The 27,288-nt window shown below is 22.8% G+C and overlaps 1 protein-coding gene and 2 non-coding genes across 5 annotated transcripts in view; 2 read left to right on the forward strand and 1 right to left on the reverse strand.

Annotated features, from left to right (window-relative positions):
• Positions 1 to 1,615: 1,615 nt before the first annotated feature.
• Positions 1,616 to 27,288, forward strand: part of LOC122507022 — a 41,477-nt gene continuing 15,804 nt past the window's right edge. The window contains exon 1 of one of the 3 annotated variants that reach the window (XM_043619514.1): positions 1,616 to 1,944. The gene's annotated coding sequence lies outside the window, so the exon portion shown is untranslated. The other 2 variants (XM_043619516.1, XM_043619517.1) reach the window with 2 other exon arrangements.
• Positions 24,891 to 24,963, forward strand: Trnav-aac. The gene has a single exon. It is a non-coding gene; the product is annotated as a tRNA-Val (tRNA).
• Trnav-aac lies at positions 25,235 to 25,307 on the reverse strand. The gene has a single exon. It is a non-coding gene; the product is annotated as a tRNA-Val (tRNA).

Raw genomic sequence — 27,288 nt, forward strand, 5'->3', positions numbered from 1 at the left:
TAATTGAATTTTGGAGAAGAATTTGATTATTTATCACTAAACTATTGTAATTTTGACAAGAATTTTTTTAAATTGTTACTGTAACTTCTTCAACATTATTTTCATCATTTCAATTCAATTATTATTTTCTACAATCTTTAACTAATATTATTCTTTATTTGCATTATTTTTAATAATTTTCAAAACCATTTGTTCACAATTTAATTTTACGAAATTTCGATTATTTGTATATTAAAAAAATAAAAGCCTTGAAATAATTTGTTTAAAAAATTCAATTAAACTTTTTCAAAAAAATTAATTTCACAGAATTGTTAATTGAAAGTATGAAAAATTCAAATTTTCAAAAATTTTAATCTAAAACCTTTTCAAAATTCAATAAATTAATTCTAAAAAATTAATGCTTTCATGGTTTTAATATTTAATTATTATCTAAAATTTTGACTGAAATTCAATTTTAATTAAATTTTTACTAGAAAGTTTATGAAAATTCAATTATTTAAATACAAAAATATATAATTAATATAGTAGATATTGGAAATCATTGAATTGAGAAAAATTTTTGAAAATAATTGAATTTCAGCGAAGAATTTTATTACTTTTGAAAATGATAGAATTTTTTAAATCAATTCTAACTTGTCTAAAATTCAATTTTTTTTTGTGTTTCTAACTAAAATTTTTCTCTAAATTTATTACTTTAATAATTAATTAAAAATGAATTAAAAAATTTAACTAATTTCAGAAGAATTTGAATTATTAAAATTTTTCAATAAATCTAAGTTCTGTAAAATTTCTAAATTAAATTCATTGAAAAATTCTAAAATTTCAAATTAAAACGCCTTTTGAAGTTCATCTGTGCTTATGAAAATTGTAAACGTTACTTTGTAATTCTACTTTTAAAGTAGAATTAATTTTGAAATATTTAAATACACTGAGAGAGTTTATATTAAATTTTGTAAAAGTATTTTACAAACTGGAGTTTATTTTTATTTTATTTCTTCAAAAAAAAAAAAATTATTGTCAGAAATATTTATTTATTTTTTATACAAGATCGTAGATATAAAGTACAGTCCATCGAACCCTGGTAGTACAGAATTGAAAAAACAAAATTTTTTTTTTCCCCAAAAAAAGAAAACGACCTCAGTTTTACTCTAAAATTGCCGTAAACCTCAAAATCTCTCCTAAGGGGAAAAAAAAAGAATACAAACATGCGCAGAGTATTGCCACCCCCCTTTCAAAAACAGAGAGAAAAAAAAATATAAAAACTTGAAAAGGCCTCTCACCTTTTTTTCAGAGCAATTTAACCCCATGCTTTTTTCCCATGAAAAATAACGACTTTGAAGAGGCGCGGTAAAAGCGTCCGACCTAAGACCTATTACCGTCTAATTTTAATGCTCGCCGTCGAAGAGCGTCGAAGACGGCGAAGAAAAAACAAAAAGTACAAGAGACACGGTGAAGACGAGCTCCAGAGTGTCGCTCGCAGGCAAAGAAGAACTATACGTGTCTGAATCGCGCACTGGGTCGTTTCGAGCAGCAAGGAAGAAGAAGAAGAAGAAGAAGAAGACGAAAGAAGACGACGACGATCAAGAAGAAGAAGAAGAAGAAGAAGAAGAAGAAGAAAAAGATAGAAGAATATATATAGATATATTTCTCATTCGCGATATCCTGACTCTGTTCTCCAAGTTGAAAAACACACGGACGCAAACGCGAGCGTTCTCCAACAACGTTTGTGCGTTTGCGTGTCGTTTGCTTTTGTGCTGTAGGCAGAGAGAGAGAGAGAGAGAGAAAGAGAGTCTCTCCTCTCGAGAAGGGGGGAAAGCCCCAACGTTTCAGGAGCGGTACTCCAGGGGCCACTGTTGCAGGTAAGAGAATCGAGAGAATCGAATGCTAGTCGCGATCGCACCTTCGTACCTGCAATACCTGAATACGCTCTCGTTACACAAACAGGTACGTCGTTAATTCCACGAGAAGCGAAAAATAATAGAAAAAAATAAATCTCCATTTTTCCCACGAAACGTCGCGCGTTTTTTGTGTTCACCATTCTTCATTTTTTCAGAAGTTTACTACTTTTGTTATTTGCAAAAATTTCTTTGCAAATTATCATCCGAGTTGTATACATAGTTCTCTTTAGAGAGAAAATTATATTAACAGTAAACTGTTTACATTTCCTTTTTGCAGATTATTGCAAGCAAAGTGAATTTTCCTTCTCTTTATACAAATATTGTTGTCTCTATTATTTTCCGAGAAAATGAGAAAAAAAATTATTTTTATTTCTGGTGCACTTATTGAAATTATGATACAGTGATTTTGTGCGGATCCAAAAATGGACAACTGACCCAAATGTCCTTCTACTTCGATTTCAAAGGTTTGAGAAACAAGTTTGCAATTTTTTTTTTTTCATTCACAGAGGACAAATAAGTGATAAACTGATTGAAATTTAATGTGCAAAAAGGTAAAAGTTATTGACAAATTTTTAGCAAAATAGAAACAAATACAAAAGTCAAAACAAAATAAAGAAATAAAATAAGAAATCAAAAAAATTAGCCATAAAGTTAGAACGTATTTTTAGCAAAATAGAAACAAATACAAAAGTAAAAACAAAATAAAGAAACCAAATAAGAAATAAAAAAAATTAGCTAAAAATTTAGCAAAATTTGTTTAAAACTTTTAGTAAAATAAAAATAAATACAAAAGTAAAAACAAAATAAGAAATAAAAAAAATTATAGACAATAATTTAGACCGAATTTTTAGCAAAATAGAAACAAATATAACAGTAAAAACAAAATAAAGAACGAAAATAAAGAAACAAAAATAAGAAATAAACGAAATTACTTAAAAATTTAGCAAAATTTGTTTGAAACTTTTAGTAAAATAGAAAAAATACAAAATTAAAAACAAAATAAGAAATAAAAAGAATTAGACAATAATTTCGACCGTATTTTTAGCAAAATAAAAACTAATTACCAAAGTAAAAACAAAATAAGAAATAAAAAATTAGCAAAAAATTTAGAATTTATTTTTAGCAAAATAGAAACAAATGCAACAAACAAAAAAAAAAAAAACAAAATAACAAATTGAAAAAATTAGAAAATATTTTGAATTTATTTTTAGCAAAATAGAAACTAATTACCAAAGTTAAAACAATATAAGAAATCAAAATTAAAAATAGAAAATTAGCAAAAATTTTAAATGTATTTTTAGCAAGATAGAAACAAATGCAACAAAAAAAACAAACTAAGAAATAAAAAAATTAATTAAAAATTTAGAATATTATTTTTAGCAAAATAGAAACAAATAAAAAAGTAAAAATAATATAAGAAATCAAAATTAGAAATAAAAATTTAGCATAAATTTTGAATGTATTTTTAGCAAAATTGAAACAAATACAAAAGTAAAAACAAAATAAATAAAGAAAATAAAGAAACAAAATAAGAAATAAAAAATTAGTCTAAAGTTTAGAACGTATCTTTAGCAAAATAGAAACAAATGCAGAAAGCAAAATAATAATTTTAAAAAATTAGACGCATAGAAAAGGAAATAAAAATAAATAAAACGTATTTTTAACAAAATAAAATTAAAAAATTTATTATTTATTAAAAATTAAAATTTATTATTTATTATTTTAGTAAAAGAACCAAATACAGAAAAGTAAACAAACTTTTAAGAATAATTCGGATTATTTTTCCAAAAAAGAGAAAGAATCAGTGAAATTGAAAATGGTTCAACTTTCACTGAAGCACATGTGAGAAAACATGAAGGTTAATCAGTTTTCTAATTTCGATGTTTACGAGTTGGAACGAAAGTTTTGAAAAAAGAAAAAAAAAGATTGCACATTTTTTTATATTTACGATTATTATCATTAATAAAAATAAGAAAGAAAAAATGAAGGGGAAAAAGGAAAATGTTGCCGTTATAACTTTATGTAATTCTGGTAATGATCATTTATGTCTTCATTAAAATATCTTACATATGGAAATGTTTATAATTTAAAAGTCTCAATTTGGATTCATTTTTTCTTTTTTTCTTATCTCTCTCTCTCTCTCTCACTCTTTCTTGATGCTTGCATCATTTCTCTGTTTTACATTAACATAATATGATTGATGAACACTGTGAAGTCATCATTATAATCAAAATATGAGAATTGGAACAATTGACTCTCATTTTACTTTCTAATTTTTTGGCTATATAGCAATACACTGTACAGTGTGTATTTGTATAAATATAGCAACAATATAATGTAGCATTCAGAAGGACATTCTCTACTTTAGCAATTTTTTTTTAATTCTTTCAACCTCCGCTGAATATTCAATGAATATTTTATTTACAATGTGGGTGTTTGTGTGGAAATTATCGAATTATACTAAAAACTCTTCTTTCTCGATTACGTGTTTTTACATTGTTTTTCTTATTTAGTTTTCTAATTGTTGCAATAGTTTTAATTATCCATTTTTTACCTACTGTTTGAATAGTGTTTACTTCAGGTTAATTAATATAATTTTTTATAATAATTCTTGTTTTTTTTTAAACATTTACACTGGAACAAAATTCATTTGAATCAAATAACCGATTACTTGACTATTTATCAATTAAATAATAATTATACTTAATTCAATTAATTTTTATTTGAGTCAATTAAAATTGAATTTTCTACAAATACTGGAATTATTGATTCAAATAATTATTGCTGCAAATTTATTTAATTTAAATAAAAATTATTTAATTCAAGTAAATATTTATTAGATAATAGACAAGTTATTTGTCTTAAATTTTTTAAATTGGTTATTTGAATCAAAATAATTATTTTTTCAGTATATTATTATAAATATTATTTATTATTATTATTTTTATTTATTATTTACTATTTATTATTCGCTATTTATTATTTATTATTAATTTATTACAGTAGAAATTGTCGGAATGTGACTGAATTCAATTTTCTTACAGTAAAAATAATGTTTAAAAAATCATTATATAATGTTTCGTAATATTTTTACAATATTCTGGAACTGACGAGTGATAAAATGAGCGACAATAATTTTTTGTTACTTTTTTTATTGATTTGTCATTTTATTAAAAAAACATTCTTTTCTACATTTTAAAAAAAGTAATTTCTAACTAAATGAATTTTAATTTTAAATATTGTTTTTCATTTCAGTATTTTTTGTAATATTCGGAAAAAATATTTTTTTTAATAATTATTTTTAATTTAAACTCAGTAAACTAAGAGACATTAAAAAACATTGCAACTTAAATTAACACTAAAAAAGATTTAATCAATTATTTAAATACAAAAATAAATAATTTATTGAATATTTCATTATTTCTTAAATTTTTTCTTTAATTTTGTATAAAGAATTTTATTAAAATTATTGAAAATAATTGAAATTTTGCAAAAAAATTTATCAAAATATTTAAGAACAATTAAATTCTGTAACTTTATCAAAATTGTATTCAAAATAATTGAATTCTTATAAAAAACATCATTATTTATGTAAATAATTGAATTCTTGTTTGATATGAATTGAATTTTATTAAAAAATTTTTTAAATAATTCAATTCTTTTGGGAAATTTTCAAATTTTATTAAAATAGAATAGTAGATAATGAAAATAATTAATTTCTTGAGGATAATTTTATTTAAATTTTCAATATTTCAATTAGTATGAAATGAATTTTACTATTTGTAAAAATAATTATATTATTGCGAAAAATTTTATTATTTTTGAAAATAATTTTATAAATTTTATAAAAAGTCACATTCTAATGTATTTATTTTTTTAGTGCAAAGATTAATTATTAAATTTTTTATCAGTTAATTTCAAAAAAGATACACACTTAAAATTTTTTAATAAAATTGAATTTTCGCAAAGTTTTTTTGAAAATTCAGAAAAATAAGATTTTTGAAATTTTTCAATTCTATTGTTTCGAGATAATTGACTTTTTCTAAACAAATAATTGAGATTTTTTGAAATAATTGAAATTTCTTTACACTCTATTAAAAATATCTAAATTCTTTTAAAGAATTTTATTTAAATTTTTCGAAAATAATCAAGGAAAATTAGTCACCGTAATTATAATTTTATTTTCAAAAATTTCTTCGCAATATATTCAATTATTATTTTCATGAATAGTAAAACTTACTGCGGAATTTCAATTATTTTTAATACAATTTTAATCGAATTCCTCGAAAAATTTAATTATTCTTAAAAATTTTATTAAAATTCGTCGAAAGAATTGAATTATTTCTAGAAACTGTAAAAAAATTCTTCTCAAGAATTCAATTGTTTCCATAAATAGCAAAATTCTTCAGATTTACTAAATTCTTTTGAATATTATTTTTAAATAAAATTCTTCACAAGAATTCAATTATTTTCATAAATTTCCATAAAATTCTTCGCAAAAATTCAATAGCGATTAAAATTTTTTTTAATTCTCCTCAAAATTTCAATTATCTTTATAAATAATTAAATTGTTCTCCACAATTCAATTATTTTCAAAAATTTTAATAAAATTCTACGCAAACATTTAATTATTTTCATAAATAATAAAATTCTTTGTAAGGATTCAATTACATTTATAAATAGTAAAATTCTTTGCAGAAATTCAATTAGTATCAATATATTTTAATAAAATTGAATTAATTAAATTTTCAATTATAATTATGAACAGACAAGATTATTTTAAAAAATTGAAAAAGTTTTTTGTTTAATTCAATTATTTTCTAAATTTTTCATTAAAATTATTAAAAACACATTATTTTCGAAAAATTTAAAGAAACTTGTCAAAAAATTTATTTATTCGTAAAAACTATAATAAAAATTTTGGGAGCCAATAATTGTAGATTTATTTATGTTCGAAATTAAATAAATTTTAATTTGATGAGAAAAAAAATCGGTAAAAATTAGGAAAAAGCCGAGAATTTTGTTGAACGAAAATAGTAGACCAGATTAAACAAATAAAAAGATAAAAATAAAAATTGTAATTGATTATCGTAAAGCAAAAATCACCTACAAATTTCTAATTGATTGCGTAATGTTTTGATTAAAAAACGAATATTAAAGAAAAAAATACACCTGTGTCACATTATGCAAAACAAATATTTGGTTATGGGACTATTTCCTGGTGGGTTAAATCATCCGAGGAGGAGAAAAAATAAGAGAGAAAAAAACGATTGATTGATGAATGGAAACACTTGTTTGGCAAATTGTATTACGTGTCTGTTATCGGATTTTGTATATACTATATATGTATATATATATATATAAAGGATCGGGATGAACTTTGTTTTGGTTGAAGTGGTTTTTCGAGAGATAAAGATATGGCATTCTATATAGTGGTACCGAAGAGAATCTGCAAGGATCGAGGTGTATATCTAAGAATACCTGTTGAGCGTGTATAACGGAACGACGGTTATGGTACCAAGTCGCATCTCGCGCGAAAATCCGCGAGAGAGAGAGCTCGCCTAGAGGAACTGTCAGGAATTTACGCTTTATAGACCACTCCCTTATTTCTCTTCAACTTCTTTCTCTCTCTCTTTTTCTCTCTATCCCTCTCTTTAAATATTATTTATTTCCCCCCCGTCTTATTACTGTCAAAACTTGAACTCAATTTTGTCAGTAAATTTATTTTATCACCTTTTGCTATTGTTTTCTGTGATTATACACCCACTATATATATAATTCCAGAGGTGTGGGAATTTCTACACATTTTTACTCGGTGTTTACTATTTCCGGAGAGTGAATACAGGTGAAAAGAAGGGAATATGGGAAGTTTTACTATACGCGGTTGGTGAAATTTAAACTGGCTGCAAGTTTAACGTTTTTGTATTGTAATTTTTAGGCACAAACCCCGAAGTAAATTTTTACTAAATTCGAAGATTATTTTAATAAAATTTTGCACGAGTTTATTATTAGTAAAATTTATTTCGAAAATAGTAAAATTAACTTTATCAGAAAATTCAGGGCTCGAAACGTCTATAAGACTCAAAAAAAGTCGCTTTAGTCGTATAAATTTACAACAAAAGTCACGAAAAGTCGCATAAAATTTCCAAAAAAGTCGGAAAAAAGTCGCATGAAATTTTAGAAAAAACGACAAAAAGGAAACACGAAATTGTCAAAATTGGAAAAAAATTACAATTCTCGAAAACAGATACATTAATATCAAATAATCAGGAATAAAAATTTTAAAAATTAAATAAAATTCATAGCAAAATTTTAAGTAGGTATTTTTAACATTTTTTTTTAAATTCTCTTTAAAATGTCAATTATTTTTATAAATAATAAAATTCTTCTCCGAAATTCAATTTTTTAACAAAAATTTTAATCAAATTCTTGTCAAAATTTCAATTATCTTCAAAAGTAATAAAATTCAATTATTTTCACAAAAATTTGAAATAAAATTCTTCTTATGAATTCCATTATTTTCAAATATTAATAAAAATATTTCTAATAATTCAATTATTTTCAAAACGTTTAAAAAAATTTTACGCAGAAATTCAATTATATATCTGCCAAAATTAATAAAATTATTCACAGGAATTCAATTATTTTTTCAAATTAATAAAATTCTTTACAAGAATTCAATTATTTTTAAAAACTTTAAAAAATTCTTGACAGTAATTTTTTTTTATAAATTAATAAAATTTTTCACAGGAATTGAATTATTATTTTCAAAAAATAATTGAACTCTTCGTATGACATCAATTATTTTCGAAAATTCATCAAATTTATCGTAAGAATTCAATTATTTTCAATTATTACTGAAATTCTTCTCAAGAAATTCAATTATTTTGAAAAATTTTGATTAAATTAATTATAAGAATTGAATTGTTTTCAATACAAAATTTTCTTCGCGGAAGTATAATTATTTTAACGAATTTTAATAAAATTCTTCGCAAAAATTTAATTATTTTCAAAATTCAATTGAATTTTTTACGGGAAACAAATTTTTTTTCAAATATTAATAAAAATATTTACAAGAATTCAATTATTTTCATAACTTTTAATAAAATTCTCCACAGAAGTTCAATTATTTTGCCAAAATTAATAAAATTATTCACATGAATTCAATTATTTTCCAAAGTAATAAAATTCTTCTCTGAAATTCAATTATTTGCCAAAATTAATAAAATTATTCAGAGGAATTCAATTATTTTCAAAAGTAATAAAATTCTTCTCTAAAATTCAATTATTTGCAAAGAATTTTAATAAAATTCTTGTCAAATTTTCAATTATCTTAATAAATAATAAAATTTATCCTAGAAATTCAATTATTTTCAAAAGTAATAAAATTCTTCGCAGAAATTAAATTTTTTTTAAATTTCTTGTTAAAATTTTTATTATCTTCATAAATAATAAAATTCATCCTGGAAATTTAATTATTTTCAAAAGTTCTGATAAAATTTTTTGGCAAAATTCAATTATCTTTAAAAGTAAAAAAATTCTTCACAGAAATTCAATTATTTTCAAAAATTTATTTTTAAATTCTCTTCAAAATTTCAATTATTTTTGTAAATATCAACATTCTTCTGCAAAATTCAATTACTTACTAATGTTTTATAAATTTCTTCCCAATAATTCAATTATTTGCATAAAAAATAATTAAAATTTTTTTTATAAAGTCCTTTAATATAAATTAATGATTTTATCACTCGGTCATGTTTAATTATTATAAAACATGAAGACATCGATTGCTCCGAGTCGAAGACTCGGAGTGAATGATTTCTTCATGTTTTATAACTATTTTTCTTTAAATTGTTTAATTTCAAAAAGGTTTGAATTTGAATCTTTTGAAGAATTTCAGACATACAGTCTGCCCTGCAGAGTGTATTTTTTTCGATTTGTATTTTTTCCAAATTATATTTTTTCCAAATATTTTTTTCTAGATTGAATTTTGTCCCCAAATTGTATTTTTTCTCTATACTATATTTTTTCTTTTTAGTGATTCTATTTTCAGTATCAGTATAATACAATAATATTTATCTCTCTATCCATATATATTATCTTTTTGTGATAAAAAAAGAAAAAAAGAAATTCACCGTGTACATAATATTAAAACAATGAAAAATGTGAATGTGATGATTGTTTCCAAAGTGTGATTTCTATACCTTTTTTTATATATATTTATTCTACTCTCAATTAAATTCCTCAAGTTCGAAATCTTTTCAATTTGCGATGTGTATAATCTTGTAAATGTGGAAAAGTAGAGGAGGAATGACACAGAGAGACGATCGCAAAAATTTCGTCTCGATGATATACCGGCATTGCGCTCTAATTGGGATCCAGCTTGCGCTTTCGCAAAAGAAAGAAAAGAAAAGGAAAGAAAATAAAACAAAAAAAAGAAAAAAAAACCGGCCTAAAGAAAAGTGAAACGAAACCTATAAGGAAAAAAGTTATTCTCGAGACGTTCAATTTATGGACTGAATTTTATATTCCTCACAATCTTATAATTATCGAAATTGCAAAATAATTCAGTGGTATTTTTATTATTGTTATCAGCATTATTATAATAATTATTTTTTTTTACTATTATTTTTATTAATAACACACATTAATAATAACACCTCAGAATCCTATAATTATCCAAATAGTATTTTTTTTTATTTTTATTATTATTATTATTATTAGTCTCATTATTGTTATTTTTATTATTTTTATTACCATTTTTAATTTTTAATTATTTATTTTATTTATTTATATTTATTTTTAATTTTTATTATTTTATTTTCTAGATTTTATTTTATTTATATTTATTATTTACAAAATTTGCAATTATTTATTTAGTTTGATTATTTATAATACCATTGATCAACTTTTATTAATAATCGATCGATTAATAAAAGTCAAGAAAACTTTTTCTCAAAAATATTCGAAAATAATTGAGCGAAATTGCGAAAAAATTATAATTTTCGTTCATTTTCTAGTTCAAGGATAGAATATCAATTTTTTTTTTAATTTCAATCATAAATCACAGACTACGATGAAGATAAGTCTGAACAAATGTTGTCGTTGTCCAATTTTGAAAAATTTCGTAGGAAGAACCCACTTGTGACCATTTATGTTATTGTGTGGGCAGAAAAGATAGATTCAAGATTATTACCGTGTAGTTTCATTCTCTGGATCGATTGCGATTTTTTACGGTCGCAACTTCTATTTTTAAATATTTATAGTGGAAAAAGAAAAGAAAAAGCAATCTCTCATTTTTATATAATTTTTTTTTATTAAAGTATATATATTACCCCGGTCATTGTCCCTAAAATCTCGTGAGGTTTAAAAACAATGGCCACCGAATTTTGGGTCAATGGATAATACTTTAATCGTATCTTTTAAAATATAACATCAATTTTAATTGTATAATTTAGTTTCGAATATATATTGCTCTTTGGGAGTTAATAACCTTTTCTGTTGGTTCAATTAATAACCGTTTGAGGAAAAAAAAAATTGTTCGGTAAGAACAAGGCGGTGTTAATTAAAATTTTTGACTCTCTTTCTATTTTTAAATTGTAATTTAATTTTTATTAAATATTAATTTTAGTTTCATTTAAAAATTTTTTTTTATCTTCCAATTTAAATTTATTTGATTTCGAACATAAATAAATCTACAAATGGCTTCAAAAATTTGTATTTCTTTTTAACTAATTAAAATTTACACAGCAAGAGAAATTTGAAATTGAGAGATTTTTGGCTGATGAGAATGTAAAAATTCGAGTCTCAAAAGTGTTAAACGAATTAGAAATTTTCGCACCTAGATTCTTTTCGCCTGCGAATATTCAAATTTAAAAGTGATTTATCATATAGTCGAAACGAATGGGAAGAGAAAAAGGGACAATGTACCATCAAGTTCTGAAATGAGATAACTGCCTATGAAAAAAGTTATAACCTCAGGAGAGAATTACGTAATGCCTACTACGAGAAGAACTCTTTGCAAACATAACAGTAAATTTCACTTGGACACTTAAGAGCAAAGTGTAATAACACAAAAAGTAATATATAAGAGAAAAAACAATTATTTATTTCTTTTTTTTAAATGACAAAAAATAGACCAAATAAATGATAATTAAATACAATAATAGGGAACAAGTAATTATTTTATACCTGGATGATGATTCTTTAATTCACTCAGTTGGGCACTTGTTCCCTATTTAATAACTTGAAAAATTATTTTCAAATCTGCTTCAAACTTTTGCGATCAGGGTTGCGACAAAAAATTAATTTTCTCTTTCTCTGACTTTTTACTGATTTGCAGACAAAATTTTGACTTTTTCCCTGAACCTAAAGAATATTCTGATTCACTCTAAAAATTATTAGATAGTAAATACTCAAAAAAATGTTCTATTACATCAATCACTTTTAAACAATAAATACAAGAACAAAAATTTACTTTACAAATGGTAACATTTCCTTCTTAAATACATGTAAACATGCTTCTGCAAGTTTACATGTATTAAGAACGAAATTTTACCATTTTTAAAGTAAATTTTCGTTCTTCGGACTTTCGAGCAAATTGTTTTATACTCAAAAAGAAAAAATACTTTTTTCTAAAAGAAATGCTTTTTTTTAAAAATAAAAATAGCGATGGTGTAAAGACTGAATTATTATACTGTTTACATTTGAAACATGTTTTTTTTTTAAATTTTTCGTGGCGTCAGCCAGAGGACAGGATTATCTTTCATAATGTGTGCAAAGAGAATCACGCCCGTTGAATACGTTGATGATGATGATGAGTAAGAATGAGTATAAAACGTGAGGTGGACCGTGCCCTGTACCAATGACGTCATACGGGCGCGAGTTCCAAGATGGCGATCGCGAGACTTAAATCGACAGGACACAGACAGTACTCTCTCTCTCTCTCTCTGTCTCTCTTTCAGGAGAGAAATATATAGTGCAATATATATCTATAGAATATACATAGTGAAGGACCGGTTCTCAACCGACAGGCGTCGACGAGAACAACGACAACGGCAAACATCCGCAGGAATTTCTTCAAACGTCGTTTCGTTGCGTGCACGCTATATTGCACATACTTATGCACATATAACGACATTTCCTTTTGCGCACACGCACATTCCATATGATTCCAGGAAATGTCTTCCAGAATCATGTTTAGCTCAAATGCACTCGTTTAAATTCATCGATTAGCTCTCTCTCTCTCTCTCTCTCTTTCTCTCTTTCTCTCTTTCTCTTCTCTATTTATTACATGGCTCGAAAGAGGTAACAACTTTGAGTTTTGACTATACGGTAACTTTTTTAAAAAATATAAATTTTTTTGAAAACGTTCTATAATATTTATACTATTTTGAATCAATAGTAAACAGGGCTCGGATTGTGCGACTTTTTTCGACTTTTTTCGACTTTTCTAAGAAAATGTGACTTTTTTCGACTTTTTTTACTTTATTTTTTTAGTACAATGCGAATGAAATTAAAATTTTTTTTTTAAATTTAAAGGAAAAAGTTTGAGTTAAAAAAATGTTCTATTACATTTATTTACAAATTTCTTACAAATTTTTCGAAAACATCAATAACTTTTTTTTTAAAAAAATATTTAATTATTATTTTTCCATAGGAATTAAAATTCTTCAAAAGATTCAAATTCAAACCTTTTTGAAATTAAACAAATTATAAAAAATTGTTATAAAACATGAAGAAATCGATCACTCCGAGTCTTTGACTCGGAGCAATCGATGTCTTTATGTTTTATAATAATTAAACATGACCGAGTGATAAAATCATTAATTTATATTAAAGGACTTTATAAAAAAAAATTTTAATTACTTTTTATGCAAATAATTGAATTATTGGGAAGAAATTTATAAAACATTAGTAAGTAATTGAATTTTGCAGAAGAATGTTGATATTTACAAAGATAATTGAAATTTTGAAGAGAATTTAAAAAAAAAAATTTTTTAATAATTGAATTTCTGTGAAGAATTTTTTTTACTTTTGAAGATAATTGAATTTTGCAAAAAATTTTATCAGAACTTTTGAAAATAATTAAATTTCCAGGATGACTTTTATTATTAATGAAAATAATAAAAATTTTAACGAGAAATTTAAAAAAAAATTTTGAAAATAATTGAATTTCTAGGATAAATTTTTTTATTTATAAAGATAATTGAAAATTTGACAAGAATTTTATTAAAATTCTTTGCAAATAATTGAATTTTAGAGAAGAATTTTATTACTTTTGAAAATAATTGAATTCCTGTGAATAATTTTATTAATTTTGGCAAATAATTGAATTTCCGTGGAGAATTTTATTAAAAGTTATGATAATAATTGAATTCTTGCAAAGATTTTTATTAATATTTGAAAAAAAATTTATTTCCCGTAAAAAATTTAATTGAATTTTGAAAATAATTGAATTTTTGCGAAGAATTTTATTAAAATTCCTTAAAATAATTAAACTTCCGCGAAGAAAATTTTGTATTGAAAACATTTCAATTCTTATCATTAATTTAATCAAAATTTTTCAAAATAATTGAATTTCTTGAGAAGAATTTCAGTAATAATTGAAAATAATTGAATTCTTACGATAAATTTGATGAATTTTCGAAAATAATTGATGTCATGCGAAGAGTTCAATTATTTTTTTTTGAAAATAATTCAATTCCTGTGAAGAATTTTATTAATTTATAAAAAAAAATTACTGTCAAGAATTTTTTAAAGTTTTTAAAAATAATTGAATTCTTGTAAAGAATTTTATTAATTTTAAAAAATAATTGAATTCCTGTAAATAAGTTTATTAATTTTGTCAGATAATTGAATTTCTGCGTAAATTTTTTTTTAACTTTTTGAGAATAATTGAATTATTACAAATATTTTTATTAATATTTGTTTAAATTTACTAATTCGAAAACAAAATGTCAGTCACTAATTTAAATTAGTAAACATTTTTACTTATTCAAATTAAGAGAGTAGAATTAAATTATAAATTAAAGTTAAATAACAGAAAGAGTTTTTTTAAACGAAAGAAGATGAAAAATTCATGAAATGGAAAAAAGTCTAGAAAAAAAATAAAGTAGAAAACATTAAAAATGTAAGACTTTAAAAAATATTAAATTTTCTTGAAAACTGTTAAAAAGAACCAAAAAAAAATAAATAAATAAATAAATCAGAAAATTCTATATACAAAGAAAACAATAAAAGAGATCACACTGTGAATTCCCTTTTATTTCCTTTGGAAGACTCATTTTATACCCAATTTGAGTATTTCCTCAAAATCTCCTTTTCTCATTGCCTTAAAAGGTTGACTTTGATTAGTGAAGCAATGCAACGTCATTGACTGATTAGTGATTTAGTAACGATTTCTTCTCCTATTTGGTCACGATGACTAATAATTTGCCATTATTTGTATATATAGTTGAAAATTGCGCGCAGAAAGTGCCGTAAAAAAATAATTACATAAATTTCTAAAAAAGGAAATAGTTTTTCTTTTTCGATAATACATTCTCACGCACTGACCCTGATTATTTTTCAATGAAATTTTTCTATAATGTAAAAACACGCATCAATTCTTCTTGGAATTTGTTATTCAAATTTTCTTCTTATCAAATTTTTTTTATTTATTAATTTCACTGTAAATTTTAAAATATCAATGATTAATTACATTTTTATAAAATTTGACTTTTTTTTTCAATATAGAGAAAAATTATTTTTAGTTTTGTAAAACAAATAAAAACTTTTAGAACAAAAGTTTTGTCTAAACATGACAAAAATATTAGTTTTTTTAAAAATAAATTTTATTTAGTTTAAATAAAATTTTTCTCCGAGTGTATAAATAAATAAATAAAATAAAATAAAATAGATAAAAATATGAATAATTATAATATTATTATAATTAACTGTATTCAGGTGAAAATTAATCCAACAAAAATTTGCTAATTTTTACAATAGTCCGAATACCTGAAAGTTATAAATTACTTGTATAAAAATATATAAACGTCTTAAAAAAAAATTACATAAATTATACAAAATTACTGACTTGAAAAATCACTTTAATTGGATATTTACTTAATTTATTAATTACCACCGAGTGAATACATATATATTTATATAATTAATGAAGAATTTATATTGCACTACATTTTCTGCATCCAAATGAATTTAAATTGAATTTATTCCAATAGGTTTCGTGGAATTCAACATGAATATAATTGCATTCTAAGACAGATGCCACACTAGAATTTATAAGTGGCTACATAAGACCCTTGTTTAAATAAAAGAGAGAAAAAAAAGCATCGAATTATTTGCAATTCAATTGAAAATGAGTCATTCGCATTTTAGAAAAAAAGTAAATGAAAAAGCAATTTCTAAACAAGAATGAGTTATTTTTTAAAAAAAAATAATTTTAGACGATTTCGTGATTTTAAAAGAATTTAAAAATTCTTATTTGTGTGGGCGGTTTCAAGGATATAATTAATTATGCATTTTTTTTTACCAAATCTACCGGATTCACGGCCGAAAGATTACTGTGTCTCTTGCTTAAAAATTTTTTTAATTCTCATTGTCTCGAGTGAAAGAAAGGGTTTTTTTTAAATTTGTCAATTTTAAGTAGAAGTTATTTTGTTTTCACGTATAAAAATACTGATAAATATTTATCCGATTTAGCGAATGGGAAATAAATTACAAAACTTAAATTTTTTCCTCGAAATTGATTTTTCCAGGAGAAAAATTTTTGAAACTAAATATAACAAAATTTACAAAATTTTAATTAAATTTCAAAAATTAGTAGCCAACCAAAAAAATGCATGTTTCAATTAAACATATTTTATAATTGAATTAAAGTTAATTTTTATTAAATTATTTTTAAACCAAAAAAAATATGTTTCAATTAAACATATTTTATAATTGAATTGAAGTTAATTTTTATTGAATTTTTATTAAACTATCCGGGAATAAGCCAGAAATTTTATGAAAAACCGTGAATTTTTTCACCAAATTAAAAAAAGGTTTATTATTTTAATTTGTTTTTTTTAAAAAAAAGTTTTTTTGAAAATTTTGAAAAATAAGATTTTTGAAATTTTTCAATTCTATTGTTTCAAGATAATTGGATTTTTATAAACAAATAATTGAAATTTCTTTAAATTCTATTAAAAGTAACTAAATTCTATTAAAGAATTTTATTAAAATTCATCAAAAGAATTCAATTATTTAGGTCTATTAAGTTGGCACCACTACTTTTATATTTTGAGTTATCAACTATGTCACAACTGTAAAAAAATTTTTCTCAAGAATTCAATTATTTCCATAAATAGCAAAATTCGTCAGATTTGTTAATTCTTTTGAATATTATTTAAAAAAAAATTCTTCACGATAATTCAATTATCTTCATAAATTTTCATAAAACTCTTCGCAGAAATTCAATTATACTTAAAAAATTTTTTAAATTCTCCTCAAAATTTCAATAATCTTTATAAATTAAATTGTTGAACAAAATTAAATTGTTCTCCATAATTCAATTATTTTCAAAAATTTTAATAAAATTCTACGCAAACATTTAATTATTTTCATAAATAATAACATTCTTTGGAAGGATTCAATTACTTTTATAAATAGTAAAATTCTTTGCAGAAATTCAATTAGTATCAATTCATTTTAATAAAATTGAGTTAATCAAATTTTCAATTACAATTATGAACAGACAAGATTATTTTAAAAAATTGAAAAAGTTTTTTGTTTAATTCAATTATTTTCCAAATTTAAATTATTAAAAATACATTATTATTATTATTATTATTATTATTTTTAAACCCAAAAAAATTATATCTCCTTCATTTAGAATTTTGATTGAAAATCAATTAACAATTTTGTTATGTAAAAATTGTTTTGACTAATAAAAATTAAAATTGATCAATAGTTGGCTCATTTAAAAACTGAGTATACTTAAAATTTAAATAAAATTGAAATTTGAATCGATTAAATTTAATTCCAGATAAATCATTGAAATTTGGGTATAATTCGACACATTCGATAGATTATATTTTGTGTGGATTAAAATGTTGATAAATGGTACTTTAAATTATTAAAATTGTAATAAATTGAAGTATTTTAATATTTTTAATTATTGAAATTAGAATAAATTGAGGTGCTTCAATATTTAAGTTAGAATAAATTGAGGCACTTTAATATTAAAATTAGAATAAATTGAGGCACTTTAATCCTAAAATTGTAATAAATTGAAGCCTTTTAATATTTTGAATTATTGAAATTATAATAAATTGAGGCACTTTAATAATCCTAAAATTGTAATAAATTGAAGCATTTTAATATTTTTAATTATTTAAATTAAAATAAATTGAGGCACTTCAATATTAAAATTAGAATAATAAATTGAGGCACTTTTCATTCTAAAATTGAAATAAATTGAAGAATTTTAATTTTCGTAATATAGCGGACAAATAATAATGTTTAAAATCTTGGCTCCAGGGCTTTTTGTTCGTTTATGCAAAAACGAATTTGTAAATTATTGTTTTCCTCTTTTTTTTGTCCATCGCAAATTATAAACAATTTCTTATTCGTCGTGAATTAAAAAGAAACGTAGGTACTCACTTTGAAATTCTCCATTATCCCATTCAATTCTCAATACGATTTGCGATCCTGGATTGTTTCACTTTTTTCCCCCCTCGAAGACATTGAATTTACCTGGAAAAAAAAATCAAATAGAAATTCTTCAGACTTTCAATGTCTTGTTTTGTAAAAGCAATTCTTACGTGGTTGTCGTGCGTAAGACAGCAATTGCATATAGAGAGAGAGAGAAAAAAAATATTTACAGAGGGGGAGAGAGAGAGAAAAATATACAGAAAAAAAATAAAGATGCAGAAGGAGAGAGAGAGAAAAAAATATTTATAGAGGGAGAGAGAAAAATATACAGAGAGAGAGAATTTAACGATGCAGGCGTTACAGACACATTTGTAAAAAAATTGTTATATACGCACTGAAAAACATATACACATATATACACACATTTTGTTTTCGATTGTGTGTAAAAGTACATATATGCGTTTGTACCTACGCCATATAGTCAGTGAAAGTCAACTCAATGTCTTTGCGCAATGAGATTGACGTTGTCTCCTTCGTCTTCTGGTTCTGGTTAGACTTTAAAGGCTCGAACGAGTGGTAGCACACAACGCCTTCGAGAAATCTAACCAACACTCTGTGTGTTGTCACGTCAAAAAATAAAATTTTTACGACATACATCAGAAGAGAGAGAGAGAGAGAGAAAAAATACTTGACACGCGAGTTCACACAATATATTATAATTTATAATAAATAATGAATCACTACAATTCCAAATTGAAATTTGCAAAGAATGTCTATTACTATATATAGATACGTATCAAACTAGTTATTATATATTTTTTCTTTTTGCAATTTTATTATTATATTAATTTCCTTGTAGCATATTTATTATAAATGACGCAAGTAATCTACATTTTGCGAATATAGATAAATAAAAAAAAAAAAATAAATATTACCTCTGAAAAAAATTAAATTTTTAAAAATTCGTCCACCATATTGGATCCGACATTTTTAATTTTAAAAAACAGATTGTTTCATGAATTAAATTTTAATTTAAATTAAAATTTAAAAATTTTTCTTTAAAAAAATCGATTTCATGTAAAAATGTTTGTAACATTCAATTGTTTTCAATTATTAAATTAAAATTCTTTCAAATGTCGATGCAATTGAAAATTTTGTTCTAAAATTCTATTATTTTTCAATCCTTAATATTAAAATGTTTACAAAAATTGACTTTTTGGGAATTTTTTTTTCTTAAATTAAATTATTTTTCAATTATTAAATTAAAATTCTTTGTAAAAGAAATTATTCAGAAAAATTTTTTGGAATATTTCAATTATTTCTCAACTATTTAAATTAAAATTCTTCAAAAAATCGATTTTTTAAGAAAATTATTCGTTAAATTCAATTATTTTTTAATTATTGAAAATGAATTCAATTATTGAAATTGAAATTCTTTCAAAACACAATTTTTCGGAAAATCCTTAAAAAAATTCAATTATTTTTCAATTTATTAAATTAAAATTCTTTAAAAAATCGATTTCATGTAAAGTTGTTTGTAAAATTCAAATTTTCTCAATTATTAAAATTAAAATGCTTTCAAAAGTCGATTTTATTGAACATTTTTTTCAAAAATTCAATTATTTTTCAATTATTAGATTAAAATGCATTGAAAAATCAATTTTTTAGAAAAAATTTTTGGAAAATTTTTTTATTTTTTATTAACTATTCAATTAAAATACTTTGTAAATTCAATTTTTTGATAAATTATATGTAAAATTCACTTATTTTTCAATTATAAAATTAACATTCTTTCAAAACTCAATTTTTTTAAAAAATTCTTTAAGAAATTCAATTTCTTTTCAATTTATAAAATTAAAATTCTACAAAAAATCGATTTCATGTAAAATTGTTCGTAAAATTTAAATTTTTTCAATTTTTAAATTAAAATTCTTTTAAATGTCGATTTTATTGAAAATGAAAAATTTTGAAAGTTTAGAAAATAAAGGAAAAAATTTTACTCAAAAAAAAATGTTCTGTTACATTTTTACGAATTATTATTTTTCCACAGGAATTAAGACATTCAAAAATTCCAAATTTAAACCTTTTTGAAATTAAACAACTTATAAAAGTATTTTGCTATAAAACATGAAGATATTGATTGCTCCGAGTCGAAGACTCGGACTGATCGATTTTTTTATAATTTATAATAATTTATAATAATTAAAAATTTATGAAAATAATTGAATTATTGCGAAGAAATTTATAAAAAATATTGTAAATAATTGAATTCCTGTGGAAGTTTTATTATTTTTGACAATAATTAAATGTTTGTGCTTTGTGTACGATTCTATTAATTTTTTTTTTAAATAATTGAGGCCTTGGATCCAATAACTCGCTCGACGCTCGAAGGCACGCGCTAATACCAGTCGGGTAGCAGTGAGTGGCCCAGAGGCGCTCACTGCTCACTGACTGGCAGTTGCGCGTTCCTCCGAGCGTCGGGCGAGTTATTGGATCCAAGGCCTCAATTGAATTTTTCTCCAAAAATTTTATCAAAATAGTAGATATTGAAAATAATTGAAATTAGGACAAGAATTTTATTGTCATTTTTGAAAATAATTTAACTTTGTAAAAAAATTTTGTTATTTACAAAGATAATTTGGATTTGGACGAGAATTTTTTTTTTTTAAATTTTAAACATAATTGAATTTTATGAGAAGAATTTTATTACTTTTGAAAATAATTGAATTTCTGGAATAAATTATTTGCAATTTCTCCAAAATTGAATTATTTTAGTGTTTTCAACAAAAATTTGAATTTAAAATTTTTAAATTCTATTATTTTTAAAATTGATAATTTTATTTAAAAAATGAATTCAAAAGTTAGCCGCGCGAATTGTTGCTAGTAACTAATGATTAGCAAAGAATTGCTAATAATTGTCAAAGAATTGCTAATGATTAAAAAAAACCCACTGACTAGTAAAAAAACGATTAAAAAAAAAATAACCAAAAGTAGCAAAAAATAAGCAATGAATAAAATAAAACAATGTTTAGCATAAAATGGATAATAATTAGCAGAAAATAGATAATAATTACAGCAAGAAAATAGACGAAAATTTCGTCGAAAATTGCTAATAAGTAGAAAAAGTAAATAATTGTCGAAAAAAAATAATAAAAGGGAATATTTAAATTAATTAGCAAAAACAAACTAAGAAGAAAAGAAATAAAAATTTCAATTTTACACGAACAATTTAATTACTCTTTCATAGAAAGTAGTAATTTCTAAGAGAAATATAAAAATTCATATAATTAAAAATAAATTTCTTAATTAATTATTAAATTTATTATTATTATTATTCTGGTGGAATGTTAAGAATATGGAATTTTCTTAAGCGTGACAAAGAAAGTGGGTCGTAATCTATGAATATTATGTACTTTTCTTTTTTTCTTTCATTCTTTCATATATAAAAGTGAATGCAGATGATTGTAATTAATTACACTTTTACTTGTTTTCATCTCACGCAGATTCTTGTCAAGATATGTACTTAGACAATTAATGTTTATTTCGCGTCTCATTGTCTCTTTCCTTCCATTTTTTTCTCCAATCTAACTCATACCTGACAGTCAGAAAAGAACAACGTGGAAAATTATATTGCATTCCTGTTTTCATCTTCGACTCGAGATCTCTCATCGTTTTTACACATCAAATTACTTCCTTATCTATTTCTCTTATACCACTACCACTACTAATACTAATACTACTACTACTAAAACTATATATATATGCATAATACTAATACTATATATACAAATATATATATTTCTTTTTTTTTTTTTTAATACTAATACTATATACAATACTCATACTGCTATAAAGGAGGGAAAACTTGTATTGATGACTAATTATTATGCAGTTTATATAAAGGACTCTCGTTATAAAGTATGCGGCAAATCGAAAGATGAAACTGTATATAGTGGATGCTGTGTACAGTTATTTCAGTTTCTTTAGTGATTATGATAAATGTAAACAAAAATCTAAAAATAAATACCGGCACGCGTCGATGATATAATGTTGGAGCGAGAGGGAAAAAGGTGATAAAAATGTTGATTAGATTCCTTAGAGAATTCAATTTATAGCCGTCTATTTTCAAACTTTTAGCTCTTGAGAAAGGTTATTGCTCTGTTATAAATTTACAATTCGCCTTCCTTTCTTTTTCTTTTGATACTATATAATTATATATATTCAAAAAAGGAAGCAAAAAAAAATTATTTAAACTTTTATTAGTTTTTTCATTTTATACCCAATTTTCATGTTTAATACTATATAATAATACAATAATATTATAATTCAATTATTTTCATAAATAATAAAACTCATCAAAGAATTTCAATTATTTTTAATACAATTTTAATCAAATTTCTTGAAAAATGTAACTATTCTTAAAAATTTTATTAAAATTCATCGAAAAAATTCAATTATTTTAAAATAACTGGATTCCTGTGAAAATTCTAATATTTTTGTAAATAATTGAATTCTTCCAAAGAGTTAAAAAAAAATATTTTATTAAATAATTAATTTTTCCAAGGAACTGAAATTTTATTATTTATAAAAATAATTAAATAGATAGTTGCAAAGAATTTTATAAAAATTTTCAAAAATAATTGAATTCCTGAGAAGAATTTTATTAATTATGAATATAATTGAATTATTGAGAAAAATTTTATTAAAATGTTTAAAAAGAATTGAATTTCTGTGAAAAAGTTTATTACTTTGAAAAATAATTGAATTTTCGGGAGAATAATTTTGTTATTTATCTTTAATAATTGAATCCTTTCGAAGAATTATTTATGTAAATAATTGAATTCTTGGGTAGAATTTTATTAAAATCTAAAAGAATAATTGAATTATTTCAGAAAAAAAATTTAATTGAAATTGTATTTAAAATAATTGATTTCTTTCAAACAATTTGAAAATAATTGAATTCCTGTGAAAAATTCTAATTTGTTTGTAAATAATTGAATTCTTCCAAAGAATTTAAAGAAAAACATTTTTTTTTAATAATTGATTTTTTCGAGGAATTGAAATTAAATTTTTAAGAATAATTACATTTCTCGAGCAATTAATATAACATTTAATAAAATTTTTAAAATTGCTTCAAAAATAATTATTTTTTTTATTCAATTACTTGATAATCCTGCGATGAATTTTATTATTTATGAAAATAATTGAATAGGTAGTTGCAAAGAATTTTATTAAAATTTAAAAAAATGTCTAAGTTTTTCTAAGGTTTTTTTCTAAAATTTTTCTGAAGATATCAAATTGAGATAAAAAACGAATCAAAAGTGTTGCGAAGCAACAATTTTAATTCGTTTTTTGTCTCAATTTGATATCTTTAGAAAAACTGTGACTTAAAATAATGCTCTCGGAAATTCAGTCAAAAATGATTTTAATGTAAATTGTTTTAGTCAAAACTGAGTTGAAAGTAAGATTTATTTTTTACAGTAAAATTTACTTTTTTTTACTAAGCTTTATATTAAATTTATTAATTATATTAATTTAATCAACAACTAATAAAAAAATAGGTATGCCTATTTTTTTATTAATAGTGAATTATTATTTTATTATTTATTTTGAACCAATTCAAATATTTAAAATTCTATTTCTCAACTTATTATCTATTTCGTTGTATGTAAACAGTCTTAATATTTAAAGTTTAGTTTAAAAAAATGAAAAAAATGATGTTATGAGTCATGGTCAAATATTTAATATGTATGTAGGTTTCCGAAGATAATGGTGAGCGTGTGGAAACTATTGTCGATAAGTAATCACACATTATTTAAGACAGTCAACGTCTCTCCTTTAGTGACACTCGTCGTTTGCAAAACTTGTGACCATGACTTCAATCGATTCATATTGCATTTAAATAGATATTTCTTCTCTCAATGCAAAATTCAATTTATGAATAATCAATTTACAGCTTATTAATAAAATGAGCGCCATTTTTTAAAAAATAAATTTTGATTATAATAAATTATGATAGTCTTTCAGTATTTAAAGTAAAAAGTAAATACCATTCTTAATAGTTTATTATTATGCAGCACTATCAAAATTATTTGATGCAAATAAATATTTACTTGATTTAGGTATTATGGTATTAATTATATTTTATTTTTTATTATATTTTTTATTATATTTTTTAATTATATTTTTTAATTATATTTTTTAATTATATTTTATTAATTATCATGTATTCATTATCATAATTTATTTCATAGATAATAGTTTCTTTGAAAAATAAATTTTTTCTTATTTAACAATTTTAATAATCAATTCTCAATAGAAATCAGTTGTCGTTTTCTAAGAAAAAGAAAATCAACTGTTTCCGTGGTGTAGTGGTTATCACATCCGCCTAACACGCGGAAGGTCCCCGGTTCGATCCCGGGCGGAAACATTTTTTTTCTCCAAAATTGTTCTTTATTATTTTTTATTTTGGAAAATAAAAAAAATATGCAGAAAACTTTTTTTAACGCTAATTTATTTAATTAATTTTGCAGAATTAAAAAATAAGCAGAAAACGTTATATTACGTTAATTTTTATCAAAATTGAATTATTTTTAAATTAAATATAATTAACAAAACAAAAGTAAATATAAAATAAAAGTCTATTAATTTATTATTTTGAATATTTCAAGTATAATGAAATTGAAAAAAAGAAAAAAAAATGTTTCCGCCCGGGATCGAACCGGGGACCTTCCGCGTGTTAGGCGGATGTGATAACCACTACACCACGGAAACAGTTGATTTTCGGTTCGTTAGTAAATCAGAGCAGACGCCTATCGAGGACACTCATAATATAAGCAGAGAATTGATTTTAGGCAAAAAAAAAAAATTTATTTGAACCAAATAAAATTTATTTGCGGCAAATAATATTGTAAACATTACAATATAAATAATATATAAATAGTAAAGCAATAAAACATTATAAATATAAAATTCCCACTAAGAATATTCTACAATTTTTCAACGTCAAAAATAAAATCCTCATCGCAAGAATGAAATGCAATTTTTCAAGCGCAAAAAGCAAAAAAAAAAAATCAGAGTGCAAACATTGCCTCGTACCTAAAATTCCAGATGGGGTTTCATTGGCTATTATTCATTCTATCTGCGTATAGAGCAAAGATGTACTTACAATTCCTGTACATGAAATGCCCGGTTATGACTCTACGCCTTGCGCTCAAGTTTTGAAACATGAAATAGCTTTTGCCATAGCAGGACGGCTCTCTTTATATTCTCCTTGTATTTTCTGTTCACTGTTTCGAGGCCGAAGCTGTTAAACACTCTTTTTTTTAACCTCTTCTTCGCTTATACTTTTATAAATCACTGAAATTGCATTTTGCTCGTAAACAATGTCTGATGTGTAACTTAATTAACATTTGCCTCTTAAAAACTCTTTTGTCGAAAATGCGTTAAAATAGTGTTTAACAATTTTTTAATTCTTTTTTTTTCTTTTGCTTTGTTAAAGTTCCATCTTTTGACATGGGAGGAAAGTATTTCAAGAGATACACTCGGAAAAATGATGAATTTGACTCAGAAAACTGTTAAATTGTTTATTTGATTCACATCAATTTTATTTGGTTCAAAACAATTTTATTTGACTCAAATCAATTTTATTTGGTTTAAATAAATATTTATTTGGTTCAAATAAATATTTATTTGTTTCAAACAAGTGTTATTTGACTCAAATCAATTTTATTTGGTTGAAATAAACTTTGTTTGGTTCAAATGAATTTTATTTGGTTTAAATAAACTTTGTTTGGTTCAAATAAATATTTATTTGGTTCAAAACAATTTTATTTGACTCAAATCAATTTTATTTGGTTTAAATAAATATTTATTTGTTTCAAATAAATGTTATTTGTTTTAAATAAATGTTATTTGTTTCAAATAAATGTTATTTGTCTCAAATAAACATTTTTTTGACTCAAATCAATTTTATTTTGTTAAAAAAAACTGTGTTTTCCTCAAAAAAATTTTATTTGCCTCAAATCAATTTTATTTGGTTCCAAAAAAATATTTATTTGGTTCAAATAAACGTTAATTGACTCAAATCAATTTTATTTGGTTGAAATGAACACTGTTTGATTCAAATATAATTATTATTATTATTATCATTTTTGTTACTATTATTATTATTGTTACATAATTATTATCCAACTTTCCTTGAGTATTACGTAAACAAAGTTTTCACTACCGTCGATAAGTAACACGCTAATTCCGATTAGTCATCAAATTTTTAATCATCCAATATATACGTGTGTCTAGAAAATTACTATTTTCACGCTCCTTCAGCAGCAGTAGACTAATAGGTCTACAATTTATTAAAATGATATAGTCTAACAATGGGGGAAAAAAAGGGAATTTTTTTTTCTTTTCTCACAGTAGGATTACTCACTTTTGAATTTTTACATTCTCATCGCTAATGAGAGTGGTGTCATATAGACATTTTTTTTCTTCTTCTTTTTCTTTTTCTCTAACTAAAAAAGAAACGTTCATTTAAATTTACTGTTATCTTTTTAACTGCTGTGTTAAATGATGTGACAATCTGTTTAAAGACTATATAATACCATTATTCAATGTTTGGTTATACAGGATAATTACGAATACTATTAATTGTAATTATAAGCATTAATTTGTATTGTATATGCGAGGACTAAAGTGTTGTTTATTTTACAACTATTATACCAGTATTTATTTATGGCAAACATTAATTAAAATT

Source organism: Leptopilina heterotoma, unplaced genomic scaffold (assembly GCF_015476425.1).
Source record: "Leptopilina heterotoma isolate Lh14 unplaced genomic scaffold, ASM1547642v1 Lhet_44, whole genome shotgun sequence".
NCBI lineage: Eukaryota > Metazoa > Arthropoda > Insecta > Hymenoptera > Figitidae > Leptopilina > Leptopilina heterotoma.